Consider the following 16,528-nt stretch of genomic DNA (forward strand, 5'->3'; position numbering starts at 1 on the left):
TGTCCCAAACAGCAAAGATAATTGAAGAGTAAGAATAAGGGTAAGAATAAAATAATAGGAGGAGAAGGAGGAAAGGGGGAGGAGAAACCATTTGATATATCATCATAAATTCTCAATCCAAAGTTACTGATATATATATATATATATATATCTGATATATATATATATATATATATCTGATATATATATATATATATATATCAGTACAGTTCAGTTCAGTTGCTCAGTCGTGTCCGACTCTTTGCAACCCCATGAATCACAGCATGCCAGGCCTCACTGTCCATCACCAACTCCTGGAGTTTACCCAAACTCATGTCCATCGAGTCAGTGATGCCATCCAGCCATCTCATCCTCTGTCATCCCCAATCCCTCCCAGCATTAGGGTCTTTTCCAATGAGTCAACTCTTCGCATCAGGTGGCCAAAGTATTGGAGTTTCAGCTTCAACATTAGTCCTTCCAATGAACACCCAGGACTGATGTCCTTTAGGATGGACTGGTTGGATCTCCTTGCAGTCCAAGAGACTCTCAAGAGTCTTCTCCAACACCACAGTTCAAAAGCATCAATTCTTCGGTTGAACACCGACCCTCACATCCATACATGACCACTGGAAAAACCATAACCTTGACTAGTTGGACCTTTGTTGGCAAAGTAATGTCTCTGCTTTTCAATATGCTATCTAGGTTGGTCATAACTTTCCTTCCAAGGAGTAAGCGTCTTTTAATTTCATGACTGCAATCACCATCTGCAGTGATTTTGGAGCCTAAAAAAAGAAAGTCTGACAATGTTTCCACTGTTTCCCCATCTATTTCCCATGAAGTAATGGGACCAGATACCATGATCTTCGTTTTCTGAATGTTGAGCTTTAAGCCAACTTTTTCACTCTCCACTTTCACTTTCATCAAGAGGCTTTTTAGTTCCTCTTCACTTTCTGCCATAAGGGTGGTGTCATCTGCATATCTGAGGTTATTGATATTTCTCCCGGCAATCTTGATTCCAGTTTGTGCTTCTTCCAGCACAGAGTTTCTCATGATGTACTCTGCATAGAAGTTAAATAAGCAGGGTGACAATATACAGCCTTGACGGACTCCTTTTCCTATTTGGAACCAGTCTGTTGTTCCATGTCCAGTTCTAACTGTTGCTTCCTGACCTGCATATAGGTTTCTCAAGAGGCAGGTCAGGTGGTCTGGTATCCCCATAGATAAATAAACATGAGAACAGTTCAAGCCATACTGGAGCAGCACCTTAGAGATTTTCATTTCAAATGTCTCTCTATTAAGTCATCCTAAAATACAGCATTTCCAAACTGAATGTTCTTTCCTAAGCCACTAACCATTGGTCTCTTCTGTCAGAAATTCAGAATTATTTCCATGTCTGTGGATCTGTCGACCTCATAGTAGTGTTGTCATTTAATGATAAAGGAAAACAGCCTGAATGAGAGAGTCTACTAATTTGGGGAGTACTGTCTCTGCTTTTTCAGTTCAAAAAATTCAAAATGACTTTTATTTTGTCAGGACAACTAAAGTTCAGTATTTTGGTGTATTCAAGTGTGTAGCAATTAAACTTTGGAGGACACTTCTTAGTTTAACATTGTGTGGAAATTATATTAATATGTAGATAGTTCTTGTTTAAAAATGGATTATCATACAATTCTAAAACTCATGAGTCTATTTTACTCTTTCTAAACCCCTTATCTTTCTAGTTCTGTCATGAGAACTTTGCATTTCCTGGATTAAAAGTTAGGAAGAGGGGGAAACAAGTCTTTAGGTGATTCAGTTAGTTCCAATAATATAAGAATGATAGAGTAAAAAAAAAAGTATTTGCAGCGGGTGCTCCTAGAATGCAGATAAAAATTTCCCTAGGTTCTTGCCCTATATAACCATTTGGTATGACCAGTTTGTTCAAAAATAAACTAATAATTTTTCTATTTAGATAGATCCATATATCTCTAGGGACGACGGAGCCTGGTGGGCTGCCGTCTATGGGGTCGCACAGAGTTGGACACGACTGAAGCGACTTAGCATAGCATAGCATAGCATATATCTCTAGAAGAATGTTAGTAGCAAATTTACTTAATGAAGTCAGATACAAATAGGCTAAACTTAATTGCTTCCAAACTCAGAAATAAGGTGATTGGAAACATAGGACCAATAAATACATAATGAATGGATAAAAGAGTTATTTAGATTTAAGCCATGGAAAAAGAAGGTCTGCATATTCAGGGCTGAAAAACCGGAGAAATCATGAAGTCCTATTAAAGCAAGATTGCCATTGGAATGCTATTTCATTAACATGCTGTGGAAACTGGGCTGATATGAAAGAACACTAGCATGTTCTCATTTTGTCTGAAGACAAAGTGGTTTAGCAGAAGGAGGTTGGTTTATGTGGAATTTAGTTAGGGAATCTAGGACCAAGGATTTGGCGCTGTTTGCATGCAGGAGAGAAAACTATGGAATCTGGCAGATATCTGGAGAACATTGGGGACAATTTTGAGATTAAAATCATGTGTTGTTACTTTGGGCAAAATCCATGAATATCCAGATTTTACTTCCTTCTCTTGTCAAGGATCCATAGAGGCGCATGCCCAGAAGACAGAGCCAAGTGAACCATTTAGCTGGGACTCTGGCCCCCAAGTACTTCTGCAGGACTCTGGGGAATTAGGCGAGATCAAGCAGAGGAAGTAGAGGCCAAGGAAGCCACAAACCAGAGCAGGGTAAATTACTAGGTGTGTCTGCTCTACTACCAATCCCAATTCAAGTAGATCTTATCATCCTGGGTCAGCCAAAGGGCAACACATCAGCCCCTCTGGCAGCAAAGGAAGGGAGCAAGGACACAGGAGGAAAGTATTTGCCTTGGTGCCTAATACCACCTACCCTAGACCTTGGCTTTTCAGAGCAATAGCCAACCTGCATGAACAGAAACACCCAAAAAGGAGAGAAATATTTAACTAGCCCTATGTATCAGGCATAATTCAATAAATTCCATGGCCAAGAAGAATTACTCCTCCAGATTAGGTGGATTCCCTTCTGATTAGAAATTTTACTTCTTAAATAATTTGCTATCACAGGCAAGTATTCTACTCACTGAAAAGATTCAAAGCACCATTGTAAAATAATGCATTGTCATTCTAGTTTATATGCCCGCCTCCACAAAGTTAAATTGCTTAGTATTTGTCAGTTTCTGAGAGAGACTGTGGACTATAACAGAAAGGAAATGGGCTTGAAATTATACAAGCATACATGCTATGTTGCTTGAGTCATGTCTGATTCTGTGATCCCATGGACTGTAGCTAACCAGACTCCTCTGTCCATGGGATTTTCCAAGCAAGAATACTGGAGTGGGCTGCCATTCCCTCCTCCAGGGGGTCCTCCTGACCCAGGGATCAAATTCACATCTCCTACAGCTCCTGGATTGCAGGCAGATTCTTTACTGCTGAACAACTGAGAAAGCCCTGAAATTATACACACTTGAGTTCAAATCTGCATTCTAAAGGAGATCAGCCCTGGGTGTTCTTTGGAAGGAATGATGCTAAAGCTGAAACTCCAGTACTTTGGCCACCTCATGCGAAGAGTTGACTCACTGGAAAAGACTTTGATGCTGGGAGGGATTGGGGGCAGGAGGAGAAGGGGACGACAAAGGATGAGATGGCTGGATGGCATCACCGACTCGATGGATGTGAATCTGAGTGAACTCTGGGAGTTGGTGATGGACAGGGAGGCCTGGTGTGCTGCGATTCATGGGGTCACAAACAGTCGGACACGACTGAGCAAGTGAACTGAACTGAACTGACTTCAAATGCTGACTAGGTCCCTTATCACCTTGGACAAGTTATTGGAACTTTCTGTGAGCCTAAATTTTCTCTAGGTCTACTAAAGGATTTTGTTAGGATTGAATGAAACAGTATAAAGTATGTAGTCAATGACTCTGTAGGTAATAGGCCTTCAAAATGGTAGATACTTCCTACTTTGGTTTCTTTCCCCTGAGAGTCTGACCAACCCTTCATGGACCAACAAAATCAAGCCTTTATGACTGTATAAATCTTCTAAGGATCTTACCTAAGGTGACCTATGAAGGTAGTGCCTTCTATGTGCTCACAGATCCACTAGCTGGCCTGTGCTCTGGGGTACCTCTGTCCATTCTCCATTGCTTCACACCCATAGGCAGAAATGTACCCACTCTTAGCCATACTCAGGTACCATGAGGGATAATATAAGCTTAGTTTTAAAAGATAACAGTGACTTTCTCTTAATAAGTGTGGCTCTTGTAGTTCTTGCCATTTTTCACAGAATATATTAAGGATACATAAAACTAAAATAGTATCAACCTCAATCTTAAAGAACAGTAACCAATACTTACTTTATGCCAGGGTCTCTCTTCAGAATTTTATACTGATTACTTCATTTAATCTCTGCAACAACCTTTGAGCTAGAAACTTATTATTATTATTCCCATCTCATAAATGATAACACTGAGGTTCATATCAATGTCTTTAAGAGGACAACTGATAACAATTTTTAACTATTATTTGACTTCCTGAGTATATGTTGCTAGAATGTTACTTATAAAAGTCATGTTTATTAAATGAGGAAAAGACTGAATGATGACATTAAAACACAGTTCTCTACATTCAGTTTTGAATATGAGTTGAATGTAAAACCACGAACATCATCTCTGTTTAATTGACAGCACTGCCTGTGGACTTCTGGGTTGTGGTAGAGCCTTATCTTTCCCCTGACTTCATGGTCAAATGTCCATTTAAACAAACAAACAAAGCTACAAAGCTACAACAGTGCTAGAAACAGGAAGAATCCATCAGCAGTTTATCAATCTGCAAGAATGATCACTAATTAGCTATCAGAGGGGTTAGCTGAGCAATGGCCAAGACTATTCTGCCCCTAAGCTTTGAAAAGCAACAGGCAGGCAGGAATAAGGTAGAAATGTTCTCACCCACTGTTACTACTTCTGCCAAAAGCGTGTCCTGATCAGTCAGAAAGCCAGCAGGTGTCTCTGCAATGGGAAAATATTTCTGGAGTAGCCAAAGTCATCCCTTTATCCTCTATTTTCCTGCCACTTCTCAATAACATCACTTTTCTGAATTAATTCCAGGTAATACTATTTCTGGGGCTTCCCTGGTAGGCTAAAGCGTCTGCCTGCAATGTGGGAGACATGGGTTCGATCCCTGGGTTGGGAAGATCCCCTGGAGAAGGAAATGGCAACCCACTCCAGTACTCTTGCCTGGAGAATCCCATGGATGGAGGAGCCTGGAGTGCTGCAGTCCACGGGGTCTCGAAGAGTCAGACACGACTGAGTGACTTCACTTTCACTTTCCTGGTGCCTCAGATGGTAAAGAATCTGCCTGCAATGCAGGAGACTTGGGTTCAGTCCCTGGGTCTGGAAGATCCCCTGTAAAAGGGAATGGTTACCCACTCCAGTATTCTTGCCTGGAGGATTCATGGACAGAGGAATCTGGTGGGCTACAGTCCATGGGGTCACAAAGAGTCTGACATGACTGAGTGGTTAACAACAATATTATTTTTAACAGCAGCCAATAGTGAAATAGGACAGACAGTGGGTCATTGTTAACAGTATATGAAGTCTCCAGAGAGAGAAAAGGGTCCTGGGATTGTGGTTTTCAGACTGAAGAAGCATCATCAGTTCATAGTCTCAGGAATTCATTTAATCATTAAGCTTTACTGAGATGCAACTACGCATAAGACTCTCTTCTAGGTACTGGGATACAGTGAAGGACAAGACAGGCCAGGTCCTGTCCTCAGGGAGCTTCCATTCTGGTGTTGGTGAGTGGGGAGGCAACATACAGACCAGTGAAAAAGCCAGAGAGTGAAGAGAACTATACAGAGAAAAAAGAGTGATGGAGTAGAGTGAATAAATAACCACTTTAGATGGAGACAGTCAGGGAAGGCCTCTCTGAGGAGGTGCACTTTAACTAGAAGCTCACTGTCAAGAAGCACCTCGTTATGAAAAGATTCCATCAGTATGCAATAGATTCATCTTGTGTGAGGAAAGATACAGGCTGGCACTATGGAACGCAGGTGCACAGCTTCTGAACAGAGGCCCATTTTCCCCTGTGCACAACACCTGTAAACTCAATGTGTCTGCCTCTTAGGGAGACTGGCCTCTTGTCACTCAGTTGAACATCTGTTTAGACAGAAGATATTGTGAAGGTGAATTTTTTTTTCAATCAATAGTTTAAAAAAATAATAGACATAATCAGAAATAAAATGAGAGCAAAATTATAACTCACTTGCATCAGGAAAACAAAGACTCCTGGAAATAACCCTTACAAGAAATTTGTGGAAACTATATGCTAAAAAGATACATAAACTTCATAAATGTGCAGCAGTATATAATAATTTTAATTAGTTCCTGAAATTACCTACTCAGCAGTCTATAAATTTTTCCACTTAAAATAGGGGTTAAAAATATAATTCTAATCCAAATGCTTTCCTTTGCAGTTTCACAAAATAATTTTAAATTTTGTTTTGGAAAAATAAAAAATCAAGGCTACAGAAGAAAAGAAAGCACGGTTGTGCACTTTCCCTATGAAATGCTAGTTATAAAATGAAGTGTTAGATAAAGAGTTGGACAGACTGTTGAATTCACATATAAATCATTAGGCACAACAGTCTTGAAAGAGACACACAAATTTAACATTTCAAAATAAGCATCATAAGCCCATGGGAAGGATGGGTTTTCTTACTAAAAAAGTATTGGGAAAATAATTCTTTTTTTGAGAAACAAAATATAGCTGTAGTTTTACCCATACCATGCACTGAAATAAATTGTAGTGCATTAAAGACATGGATATTAAAATAGTATAAAACCACTCCAGGATTTCTAAAAGAATACTAAAATAAAATATAGGAAAGCAGCCTGATGTTGGATTCCAGCATTTAAGCAAAAAAGAGAGAGAGAGAAACAGATTGACTATATAAAAGTGTCTATATAAACACTGACACAAAATATATATAACTCTATATTATATATAATAGACTATAATATTACATATATAAATAATATAATAAAGAAGATTAAAAGGCAAATGACAAATCGAGGAAAACATTTACAACACTTCCTACAAAATATGACATTTTATTAATCATTAGTCTTCATTGTTCACTAGAAAATAAGCAAAGGACATAAGTAGACAATTCATAAATAAGGAAGATGTCTAAGAAACATGTTAAAATGTCCAACTTCAGTAGTAATCAAAGATGTGCAAGTTAAGCTGTATAATACCATTTTCATCTTCTTTGATTGATAAATATTAAAAAGTTTATAATTCCCAGTGATGTTTGAGGGCTGATGATGGAATAAGGACTCATGCACAGCAGCTGACCTGTATGTTGGTGAATTTCTAGAAAGCATTTTGTGATATGAAGTTGAGAGCCTTACAAAGTTTCTTTCTTAAGCCACCCTCTCTCCATCCTCCCCCCAAATTAAGATGATCATTTAGTGTCACCAACTTTAAAAAAAGTTCCAACTAAATTCTTGTAGTCCAGCTGTGACACTTTTAGGTTTTAATGAATACTCTGACCATTTCTTGGCATAGGCTCGTTAGTTTTTATTTTTATTTATTTATTTAACAATAAAGTATTTTTTTAATTTTATTTTTAAGCTTTACATAATTGTATTAGTTTTGCCAAATATCAAAATGAATCCGCCACAGGTATACATGTGTTCCCCATCCTGAACCCTCCTCCCTCCTCCCTCCCCATACCATCCCTCTGGGTCATCCCAGTGCTCTAGCCCCAAGCATCCAGTATCGTGCATCAAACCTGGACTGGCATCTCGTTTCATACATGATATTTTACATGTTTCAATGCCATTCTCCCACATCTTCCCACCCTCTCCCTCTCCCACAGAGTCTATAAGACTCGTTAGTTTTTAAAGAAAACGTTGGTACTCCCTTGATTCATCTTTGAGAGTTGGGGCAATCTTCTTCTAACAACTTTTATCAAAGGTGTTAATTCAACTTGATGGGCTATTAAAATCTTGGAGTCTTCCATTTGCTGGCAATGGAATCGTTGGGTCCTCTTATCTCCAAAACACACATATTCAGGAGAATATATTTGGAGAACCGCTGGCCTAGAAGCGAGCAGGACAAGTAGTCATTTGATTTTTTTCTTTTTTTGGAGGGAGAGATTGGCAAAAATCTGAGTTGAAAAGTGAAATTATGATGTGATAGTTTCAATCACATTTCAGCCAATGTATGAGAGCTATTTTGATGCCATCCTAACATCCTAGCTGGACTTGGACAGTTACATACTACTTTTAATGTGAGACCAGTTCATGGTTTCCGAGCTAGACTTTATTTTTCTCAAGAGCAAGTCCTGTCTTCAACTTAAAAAAAAAATTCTCCATAGTTATTTGCACAGATAAATGATCAGTATAGATTTGCTAAATGAACTTAATTCATAGAACAACAAACACTGAGAAGAGTCTATAGAAAGTTCTGGGCACCTACCCACAGCAGCAATTTAGGATTACTGAGTAAGCTTGTTAAGGAATGTCACAAAATCTTTATCTTTTCATTATCCCAGTTGTAGCTGAGGATAAGCTGAATAAAGTTTGAGGCTGAAGATTTTAATGATGGTAAAACTCCTTTAAAATTCTCTAGATGCGCTCTACCTCAGGGTGCCAATAACAATGGCAGATAATCATGGGACTAAAATGGTATTATCCAGTTCATCCAGATCCTTAATTATGCTATGGGGAAAATGAGAGGGGGTGTGAGAGACCCAAATAAAGGAATTAGCTCTTACTGGAAAACAATTTTTAAAAACCAACACTTCTCATGTATCTGCTTTGGAGGTTTCTTTTCTTCTTTTAAGGGAAGACTTCTTGGAATGAGCTATTGAGGTTGGGTATTGAATGTTCTCTGTCTTGTTTTTTTTATACATATATTTATTTATATGTATACACTTTCAGACCAGAGATCTTGGGCAATATCCGATTTTGCTCTGATTGTTAACGAAAGGTACAGTTTGGCTGCTCACCGCTCAAAAGCCAGTAAACAGGCCAGATTGGTGAAAAGGAAAGTTTGTTTTGTTTCAGATGCCAGCAACTTCAGGGGAGTGCAGACATCTGTTCAGAGGCTGACTCCCCTCACCCTACCCCCCCACCAACCCCCAGCACTGGCATCCAGTGAGGTAAGAGCTTTTACAGACAGAAGGAGGGGGTTATATGCAGAAACAGCGCAGTCAGCTCTGCCAGTCATCTTCAAATTGGTCATTGGTGGTCTGACCAGCATCATCTTGGTTGTTTTAGGTACAGTTAATCTTCAGTTCCAGGGTCCGTTTGTTTGCATTCCTTTGAGGCCAGTTCTTGGAATTATGGTTGCACATGTCGTGGGTACAGTCTGGTTATCACGTAGTTAACTTCTTCCACCTGGGATTTCAGTAGCTATAAGACAGCTCACAGGATATGGCTCAGAATATTATCTATAGTTCTTGAGAAGGATCTAAATGTCCTTGACTATGCTTCATGACTACATTATTATTATTTGGTTATATATTATTATTTGGTTACATATTATTATGTATTTTATGTATTATGTATTTGGTTATATATATTTATTATTCATTTCAAATAATAAATTGAAACAATTTTGACTGTTTCAAATAGAAACAAATTTGAACTGTTTTCCTTTGTTTCTACATTTCTCATTTCTCTTATTAAACTTATTCTTTGGTTAAAGTTTTCCACAGACAAAAGGCAGGCAAATGACATGGGGTGAGGATAGGGTGGGCAGCAAGGACCATAAAATCCTGCTCTGTTGAGATTTTGAGATGTTGAGATTTTGCTCTTTCCAGTTATAATAACAATAATGGCTAACTTGTTTATAGCACTAATTAATCATCAGGAACCATCCTAAGTATTTCACAAATACTAATTCATTTAACTCAATGCAGTCTTGTTAGATGGAGAAGGCAATGGCACCCCACTCCAGTACTCTTGCCTGGAAAATCCCATGGATGGAGGAGCCTGGTGGGCTGCAATCCATGGGGTCGCGAAGAGTCAGACACGACTGAGCGACTTCACTTTCACTTTTCACTTTCATGCATTGGAGCAGGAAATGGCAACCCACTCTAGTGTTCTTGCCTGGAGAATCCCAGGGACGGGGAGCCTGGTGGGCTGCCGTCTATGGGGTCGCACAGAGTTGGACACAACTGAAGCGACTTAGCAGCAGCAGCAGCAGCAGTCTTATTAGATTAATATTTTTTGTTGCGTATTTTATAGTTAAGGAATTGGAAGCACAGCAAGATTAAGTAGTTTGTCTGATGTCACACAGCCAGGTAGTGCTAGTGCTGGGCTTCACACACATCAGGCTCTTCCTGCAATGGGGTAGAGGGTACAGGGAGTCTGTTGACTTTTGAGTAAAACTGTGCATATGAAAATCTGGTCTGATCTATAGACCTTCCTGGGCTGTATTTTCCATAGTAGTAAAAATGAGAATCATAATTACTTCCTAAGTTTAATAGAGTAAAAGATCATGTATGAGCCAACAACTACAATAGGTCCCTGAGCATGGTGGATACTCAGCATATATGAGTTTTTGTCTTTAATGACAAGAAATTCTCTGAACAAAGAAAGTCTGCTTTCTCTGGTAGCCATGTTATCTAGGGCTTCTGTCCTCATCCTCAGAGGCCCAGTGTCAGGAAATAAGAATAGCTTGAACGTGACCTTAACTCTCATGTCCCACAGCCTGCATGTTTGGAAGAGCTATCACTCACACCTGCACATATTTTGAGTAACTCTCTAAAACTGCATATAAGGAGATGAGAGTGAAGTCCTCAAGTGAACTGAATCTCCTGGGACTTTTCTATGGTGATGAAGCGGTATGTTATTTTTAAGTACTACCAGCCATAGGCCTCACCAAAGCTTCTAAGTTTTTTCAAAGCTGTAAAACAAAGCATAAGACATGGCATAAAGATTCTGATGCATGCTTCTGGGGTGAGTCTCTACCATCTCAAAGCAACCCCTAAACGAGATAAGCCTTGGTGGGCCCCAAAGTGAGAAGGAGGGTGGGCCTGCCAGGCCACTGGCCTGCAGTTCACTGTTGAGTGTCCAGTGCCCTGAACTCTGCCTGCTGCCCCTCCCTGATGCAAAGCCTGGACAGCCTGCCTTCCACAGACCTGGAGATTTTCAGATCTTGTCTGAGGATGATACGAGGAAAAACCTTGCTCTCTGACCAAGGTGGAATAGGACAAACCTGTTGGAAAACTTGCGTATGTTCCGGGGGCTAGAATCAAAGCGTCACCATGGCACTTGCCTCTGAGGAGTTCTCTGGAAATGGGTGGAATGAAAGGCATGGTGTTTAGAATGCAGCACCTGACAGTAATAGGGCTCCCCCAGTCTGGCCCATATTACTGTTATGATATAAAAGCTGATGCTTCCTGGAACACTATTCTAAGGGTATTGCATGAAATGACTCATTGAGTCTTCACAATGGCCTTATTATCTCTTACCATGAAGTAACAGCGACTCAGAGAGCCCAGCAGCCCTCTCTCCAGTACCTCCTCCTCAGCTGCCAATCTTTATTGACCTCCCCCTGCTCTCTGGGAGAAACCAGTCTCCATCACACAGCTGCTGCTAAGGCCCTTCATGACCTAGCTTCCAAACAGCTCTTGGGGTAAATTATTTTTTCCCCTTCACATTCCACATTCAGGTTGTGATGAATTGGGTTCAGGTCTTCAAATGTATTATATTCTCCATTACCGCAGGACCTTTGCACAGGACCTCTGCCTGAAATCACCTCTCTCTTACTCCCTAAGCAGGATAATCACTACTCGGACTTTGAGGTAAACTTAGATCCAGCAGTTATTCCTACTGTTTATTGTTTACTCTTCTTTACTTTTCAGACACATTTTACTTTATTGTATTGACTGATGTAACTGTTGATTTCCCATCTCTTGATTCAAGGCTCCACGTGGCCAGACTTTCCACAGACCATGGAGCATACCATCGAGCGGATCCTCAAAAAATGTTTTTTGATGAATGAGAGATGGACTTTCTTTTGCTCTGCTGTCTCAGCCACACTACTGTTCCACCCCTGAAAATCATAATTTAAAGTGCCTGTTGATAATTATCATTATCAGTTTGACTTAATTAATCCTTTGTTGTCTCTATCCTTGCCAAGCAAAAGCAAAAATCTTTCTATGCCAAAATCCTTAGTTCAAAAGAAATTATAATGTCAAACAATGAAGGAAAGCAGTTAGAAGAAATGACTTTTTTTTTTTTTTATAGCTATTCTCCTGTTTCCCTCGAAGCCACTGACACATGCATAACCCTGGTCTCTCTGTAACCTTACAGCCCCGGAAACCACACATCATGTGCTTTGGATCTCACATATCACTCATGCTCAGAGGCAGGGCAAGAATGGAAAAAGCTTTGGTTTTAGGGTAAAACAAATTCAGGTCATATTCCCAGCAGAGCCACTCTCTAGATTTTGTGCATGAATTTGTGCATGAAGTTAAATCTCTCAGGGTCTCAATTTCCTCTTCTCTGAAATGGGGATGCTAACATCGACTTCATGAAGTGGTTATGAGGGTTCAAGGAAATAAATGTCAAGTGTCTGGTGAAGGGACAAACTTATAGTGAACAGTAGCTGATGCCAACTTTCTTTTCTCTCTTCTTTCTTTGCCTTATCCCATGGGATTTTGTTCAGGAATTTTATAGCATCTTTGCAGGAATTACTGAGTGGGCTTCAGTGGATCTGTGAACACCCTGAAATTACATGAAGAGCTGTGGAAGTTGATAAGGGCTTTTATTTCTAGAAAGTATATGGATCAGTTTCCTGAGGCTGCCGCAACAAAGGATCATAAACTTGGTGGTTTAAACAATAGAAAACCTGGGCCTCACAGATCTGGAGGCTAGAGGTCTGCAATCAAGGTGTCTGCAGGGTTGGTTCCTTCTGAAGGTGCTGAGGGACAGTCTGTTTCAAGTCTCTTTCCAGTTTCTGGTGGTCTCAGGCACTCCTTGGCTTTAGAAGGTATTCACATTGTTTCTTCATATTGTCTTCCTCTATACATGTTTCTGCGTCTCCTCTGTCCATGGGATTTCCCAGGAAAGAATACTGGAGTGGGTTGACATTTCCTTCTTCAGGGGATGTTCCCAAGCCAGGGACTGAACTCTTGGCTCCTGCTGCATCTCCTGCATTGCAGGTGACTTCTTTACTGCCGAGCCACCAGGGAAGCCCTGTCTCTGTGCTCAGATTTCCCTTTTGTATAAGGGTATCAGTCATATTGGATTAGGGCTCACTCTAATTACCTCACCTCAAACGTAACCAATTGCAAAGACCCTATTTCCAAATTATATCATATTCCCAAGATCTGGGGGTTAAATTTCAATATAGCTCTTTAGAGGTGACACAATTCATTCATAGCAATACCCATAGCTTTCACTGGATTCCTAAAGAAGTCTTTAGTCCTTCTAAAGATTAAAAACTAGTGGCTGGAAAATCTGCTTTATGGCTTGTCTTATATAAATCTAATCAACAAGTTTGTAGGCTCGAGATGTGCCAGGGTGTGTCTTAAATGCTAAATCATGGAGAAACAACAACGTGATTTTGATGGGGTTATTTAGGCATGTATTAATGGATGGACAGTACAGAAAGTCTCTTTTCACACCAGTCTTGGTTCTGGTTGGCAGAACCGTTGCTATTTGGTTAAAATCTTAATGGCTGTGTTAAGAATTCCTTGAATCCCACTCATAAAGTTTACATTCCCGTGGGCGAGACAATTTTATCAAATAACATAAATGAACATATAATTATACATTGAGATTAATGCTAGGATAGAAAGAAAAATGATTCTATAAAAGCATATAATTAAGGAATTTGACTTGGCCTGAATTAGTCAGGGGAGGTTTCACTGAGGAAATGATGCTTCCTTTGAGATTGGAAAAACAAATTCAAGTGCACCTAAGGAGAAGAGTATTTCAGGCAGAGGAACAGCACATACAAAGGCCCTGTGGTAGGAGGGAACATGTTACCTTAGAGAAATTAAAAGAAAGCCAATGAGGCTGGAGCAGAGATTTGGAAGTGGGAGAGTGAGAGAATGGTGTGAGGTAAAGCTAAAGGACTTTTGGACATTGTGAATAATTTGGTATCTCCTCCTAGGAGATTTAGGAAACCACCAAAAGGTGTCTCCATCTTAACCTGTGTTTCAACCTATACTCTTAGCCTTACTCCTCTTGACTTTTTGAAATTCTTAGCCCTGATTCTTTAGAGATGCTACTTTATTCTGGTACCTTCCTATTACTCTGGCTATGCCTTTCCAATGTTATTATTTTTTTTTTTTCCTGTCTGTTCCCTATCTATTGCCTTCCACTCTCTTCTTGAGTCATCTCATCCTATTGCATCGTTTCAGCTACCACCCTTCTGTAGACATCTCCAAAACTTTTTCTTTGGGCTGCAGCTGCCTTTTGCTATTTGCTTATGAAATAAACACTACACAATTTTGATCACATGAATATCAACAAGGTCTGCTTGAACTCTGTTTTGGAATGCTATGTGTAACTTCTATATAGATGATGTTATTAAATCCATATCATTTGGACTATTAACACAGATTTGCCACAGGGCGAAAGAGAATGAATCACCTTTCAGGAGGCTTGAACAAGGATTGCTGGGGTGCTCTCAGCAAGGCCTCCCAGTCAGCAGTGGAAACAGCTGACAGATAGTTTGCCTTGTGCTCTCTCCTTATACATGAAACACATGCTTTGAGTTTGTTGAGGTTTCTGCTCATCTTCCCTGAGGGACCCTGACTCAGGGTTACAGTCACCCACTGCTTACGTCCATGTGGGCGTAGAACATCTCCCTAGCTAGTAGCTGAATGTATTTGAATGTTGATGTGGCAAGGTCTACGTGAGTACTGAAAACCAGATTTAATTGGAAACCAGTGGGTCTGACGCTCAGAGAGTGATGCTTCTAAGGTACCTATTGTGGAAGAGAATCTGAAGGAATAGAGGAAGAAAGGGAGAGAGAGAGGGGAGAAAGGAGCAAGAGAGAAAAAGATCCAAACCATTATTTACTAAACACAGCATGATTTGCTTTCACTTATATGTTAATACTTAATCCTTACAAGCATGCTGGCAGGTGGGTATTGGGGCTGGGAATCAATCATTTTTATTTTGTAGTTGATGTCCTTTTGATTATATCTCAAAGTCTAGATCATGGATTTGGTGAAAAATCAGAACTTTGAGTCATACTGGTTTCTCTCACTCCCATGAAGACTCAGCTACCATCGAGTTTTCTGAGCATTTCCCTTGAAATATCTTGTCCTGACCCTACACATTTACGACTAGTCAGCCAGAAACTCAAATCACATGATACTCAAACCACAAAGCCAGAAACTCAAACCACAGCAAGTACTGGCAAACAAGGGAACCCGCAGTTGAACTGAGACAATCAACACTGTCCTAGCCCCTAAATCTCTCCCATTTATGGCAGTTCTTCCTGAATGCTAGTCTAGGTTTGTCCTCCTGATGTGGCTCAGTTCACAGTCTTTGACACTGAACTTGTTTTCTCTTGTGTTTTTTTTAACTGACTTTAACTCAGTACTTAAAAGGATTCACCTGCCAGGCCCCTCATGGGTCATAGAAGACTTATTTTATTTCCTTGGATGCTTCATAATTTTACCTGAGCGCAAAATTCTCATACTTGTCTACTTGGCTGATACTTTACATGCTCCATTGCTGAACCCTTCAAGGACAGGAGAGAACTCAGAAAGGACTATGTATGGAAGAATCAATTATAAGAAAAGCCTTTGAGTACTTCAGGAACAGCTTCCTTAAATTGTTTGTACTCTCCCCTGCTCCCATGACAGAAATATTATATTATGAAATTTGAAGGGAAGTTTGTCCAGCAAGAATTATCTGTTCTAGTCATCATTAATGGATTATATTGAGCAAGTGCTCATTCAGCCAAACCCCATTACTCTGGGCAAATTCCTTTCTGCTCAATTCAATTCGTCATTCTATCCTTGGGGACTCCAAAAAGTTTTGTACAAAATCTACTAGCATATATAGTAATCACTCTCCAGTGGTGAGTTCCTGTGTTGGGTAATCCCAATATATGTGCATCTACTTCTGGATTTTTTTTTTTTTTTTTTGCCTCAGTGCTCAGAGTTTTGCAGCTAATACCGGTGCGCTGAATTTTTGGAAGAGTTTACATTCTCACAGTCACCTTCAGCCATGATGTCCAGACACTGCTAAATCATTCCCTGCTCTGCACTTGCTGCTATTCCTTATTATCCACATCTTGGCACTGACTGAGACATAGATTCAACCCATTTCCATTGTTTCAATAAACAGACAAACAAGAAAATTATTCAAGGTCTTTGCTGCAGTTTTAAGCAGATAGAAGGGGATGCAGTCTAAGAATAAACATGAAAGCTCTTCAAAAGCCCCTTGGAAATTGCTCCATGATGCTTGGCCAACTCTTTCAATAATTCTCTCTCCTATCTTTTCCCCTCTCCCCAGTTCCCAAATCCACATTCTTTACTAACT

At 39.9% G+C, this 16,528-nt stretch overlaps 1 long non-coding RNA gene across 2 annotated transcripts in view; it reads right to left on the bottom strand.

Annotated features, from left to right (window-relative positions):
- Positions 1 to 219: 219 nt before the first annotated feature.
- Positions 220 to 16,528, bottom strand: part of LOC133246074 (uncharacterized) — a 195,009-nt gene continuing 178,700 nt past the window's right edge. Inside the window, exon 6 of one of the 2 annotated variants that reach the window (XR_009735893.1) lies at positions 220 to 5,354. This is a non-coding gene — a long non-coding RNA (uncharacterized LOC133246074). The other variant, XR_009735892.1, reaches the window with a different exon arrangement.

Source organism: Bos javanicus, chromosome 4, assembly GCF_032452875.1.
Source record: "Bos javanicus breed banteng chromosome 4, ARS-OSU_banteng_1.0, whole genome shotgun sequence".
NCBI classification, from domain to species: domain Eukaryota; kingdom Metazoa; phylum Chordata; class Mammalia; order Artiodactyla; family Bovidae; genus Bos; species Bos javanicus.